The sequence below is a fragment of the Gorilla gorilla genome, chromosome 2 (assembly GCF_029281585.2).
Source record: "Gorilla gorilla gorilla isolate KB3781 chromosome 2, NHGRI_mGorGor1-v2.1_pri, whole genome shotgun sequence".
In the NCBI taxonomy this organism is placed as follows: domain Eukaryota; kingdom Metazoa; phylum Chordata; class Mammalia; order Primates; family Hominidae; genus Gorilla; species Gorilla gorilla.
Genome location: NC_086017.1, coordinates 158,760,167 through 158,763,933, shown reverse-complemented (window position 1 = coordinate 158,763,933; position 3,767 = coordinate 158,760,167). Strand labels below are relative to the sequence as shown.

General features: G+C 35.5%; 1 pseudogene; it reads left to right on the top strand.

Moving 5' to 3' along the window:
- Positions 1–1,376: 1,376 nt before the first annotated feature.
- On the top strand, positions 1,377–2,219 carry LOC101127102 (nucleophosmin-like; annotated as a pseudogene).
- The last annotated feature ends 1,548 nt before the right edge of the window (positions 2,220–3,767 follow it).

The window sequence follows — 3,767 nt, the reverse complement described above, 5'->3', positions numbered from 1 at the left end:
TACCATTCACTAGGTATCTCTTCTTTTTGTCAGTCACCAGAACAAGTGGATTACCTGCATTAGACCACTACAATCAAATCAGCCTCACAAGAGAGGGGGCAACACATCCATTTTGTGGACTGAGAAAAGAAGACTTCAAATGATATTTACTCATACTCTATTACCAATCAATTTTGCTCTTACAAATATATCTGTCCCAGAGAATCTTTCATCCAGGTCCGCAAGCTTCATAATACAGAGTACTAGCATATGATCTACCATGGTTCCTGCATGATCCTATACATCTTTGGGAGTATGCCAAGAATTAAAAGCCCTGGGCACTCTGAACTTGGCCATTATTTAGGATTGAGCTTACAGTGAGAAACTCTGAAGGATGAGGTAATATCTTGGTATGAGACAAAGAGCAGTCTTGCTTATTATTTGCTATACTTGAAATTCCTCAACTGTGATGTGAACCCACTATATATGAGCATCCATCTAGGCTCCTCTGTCTTGCCATCATGAAACTTAGGGCATGAGACCCAAGAGCCTCATATCTTTTGCCAGAATCCATAAACAGGACAACTTATTGGCTTCTAAGTAAAATAAAATTGAATCTCACACCTGACCCTTAACTGCAAAGGAAGCTGGAAAATGTAGTTTTTATTTTGGGCACATATATGCCCAGCTGAAATTTCTATTAGTTTGAAAAAAGCTACTTTCCAAAATTATCAATATCAGCATCACTTAATTTAAGTTATATATGTGGTTGCTGATTCTACACTCCAAGCAATGCAACTAGGGCATTAGACACTGCTAAATTCCACAAAAATAAAAGAAGAAAATTAAAAGCTACTAATAGATTATGTGAAAGATGTATACATTGCGCAGACTGTCACTGAGGTATTAATCATTTATTTGTATGAACTTGCTACTGTTTTGAAAAGAAACTGCTTAGTGTTCAATGACATGTAATTCAGTTCAGGAAAAATGAATTTATGAGTTTTACCAAATAAGAAACTGTTGACATGAAAAAATGGGTGTTATTAGCTTGAAGCAAAATCTTAGAGATAATAGTGGAGCACACTTCCAAGAAAGGCCATATCACAAATGATCTTCACGGCACAAAGGACAATATTGTGCGAGTTAACATGGACATCAACAATCCTGAACCAAATAGTGATTCACTAATCTGAATTCAGATGTAAATAAGGTTTAATAATATCTTAATTAATTTATTGCTCTTTTATTTTTCTGTTTATAAGTGCCCAAAGTGATATACGGTATCTTTAAAACTATGTTCCTTCTTGTGATTCCATCCTGTGCGGCTGTTTTCTGGAGCAGTAGTCTTTTATCTCTGTCTGCCTTCTCTCCCACCTATGTGTGTGCCACCACCCATGGAAGATTCGATGGACATAGACATGAGCCCCTTGAGACCCTAAACTATCTTTTCAATTCTGAACTAAAGGTCAACAAAGATGATCACTTTGAAGTGGATAATGATGAAAATGAGCGCCAGATATACTTAAGAATGGTGAGTTTAGGGGCTCGTGCAAAGGATGAATTACACATTGTTGAGGCAGAGGCTATGAATTATGAAGGCAGTCCAATTAAAGTAGCACCGGTGACTTTGAAAATGTCTGTATAGCCAACGGTTTCCGTTGGGGCTTTGAAATAACACCACCTGTGGTCTTAGAGTTGAAGCATGGTTCAGAGCCAGTGCATACTAGTAGACAGCACTTTGTAGCTGGGGAGAAAGACACACAGTCAGAAGATGAAAAAGAGGAGGATGTGAAACTCTTAGGCATGTCTGGAAGGCAATCTGCCCCTGGAGGTGGTAGCAAGGTTCCACAGGATAAAGTAAAACTTACTGCTGATGAAAATGATGATGATTTTGATGATGAGGAAACTGAAGAAAAAGCTCCAGTGAAGAAATCTACGTGAGATGTGCCAGCCAAAGATGCAAAAAATCAAAGCAGAATAGAAAAGATTCGAAACTGTCAACACACCAAGATCAAAACGTCAAGAATCCTTCAAAAAACAGGAAAAAAAAAACTCCTAAAATGCCCAAAGGACTTACATCTACAAAAGATATGAAGACAAAAATGTATGCAAGTATAGAGAAAGATGGTTCTCTTCCCAAAGTGGAAGTCAAGTTGATTAATTATGTGAATAATTGCTTTTGGATGACTGACTAGTAGGCTATTCAAGATCTCTGGCAGTGGAGGAAGTCGCTTTAAGAATATAATTTAAACAGTTTTGCAAAATTTTTCATCTTATTTCATTTCTTTAACAGTTGATATCTGGCTGTCCTTTATATTCCCCTACTGTGTTTGATAAATGTTCTTCAGGTTCCATTGCCAAGAATATGTTGTCAAAAATGCCTGTTTAGTTTTGTAAAGATGGAACTCTGCCCTTTGCTTGGTTTTAAATATGTATAGAATGTTATGACAGGACATAGTAGTAGTGGCGGTCAAACATGGATGTTGTGGGGAGACAAAAATATACATGTGAAATAAACTCAATATTTTAATTAAAAAATATGAGTAGATCTAAGAGCTCTTTATACAAATAAAAATAAAATATACAAGGACTAATAAATCATTGAGTCATAGTTTAACTGTAATAAAAATATAAAATAATGTTTTTGTCTTACAATGGATGACATATTAGGCTTAACAAAATAAGGTAAATTCTCAACTATGAATATGAATATTGTGTTTGACTTTGGAGTCCCATCCACAAAAAGAAAGCTGACAATCCTCCACTCTTACTTCATTCTTCTATACCCTTTCCATGGTACTGGCAAGCTCTGACCAGGCAGACTAGGACAAAATCCCTTGAAATAGCAGGTCAATAATATAGAAGAAACATGGATTCCTAGGTGATTCCATACGGCAAAGCCACCAGCCTATTTCAGGCACCCTTCTAAGTCTAGACTGTTACATACATGAGGGAAACAAACTTCTATTGTATCAAGTCTGGTATTTCTATTGTATTAAGTTGGTCCACTTGAAAATTGTATTTCTATTGAATTAGGTAAATTTGTATTTGTCATGATTTACTTATCACAGAAATGCTAAGGAAAGGTACTATTATTACTCCCATTTTTAGAGATAAGAAAATGGACACTAATAAGGGTTAGGTAATTGCCCAAAGTCAAACATTAGTGGAGAAAATGAGATTTTTTTTCACCCGTATAGGCTGATTCCAGAACTCCCTTCATCATGGTGCTATTATTGTTTCCAGTGAATACACAGCCACGTGAAGCATGTTATACAAGTGCAAAGTATTGATATGGTACATTTATAGATCAGTAACTCTCTACAGCAATACAATTATCTTATATCCAAAAAACACACAAGTCATTATAATTTTTACCATTTGTAAGCATAATATTGGATATTTAATCTAAGAAACAGCTCAAAATAACTCCACTAATGTGATATTGTCTATTATTGACAAAACCTGAAAAAACAGTATCTACAGTAGAAAAGTGGTTGAAGAAAATACAAGCTCACGGAAATGTTTTGAAGTAAACAAAGGTATAATGATAAACATTATACCAGCCTTTTGAATGTTTACAATATAACACTATGTGAAAAACTCAGGCTGCAAAGAAAAATGAAAAGAAATGAAAACATAAAATATCGTTGTTCTCAGCTTCTTTGAGGCCGAACACACAAAGTCAAGGTACATTCTGCATCAAAATTATAATACATCAATGAAATTTGCCTTTCCATCTACTTGTTTCCCTCCCTTCTCTCCAGTTGTGTCTTCTGCCCTTC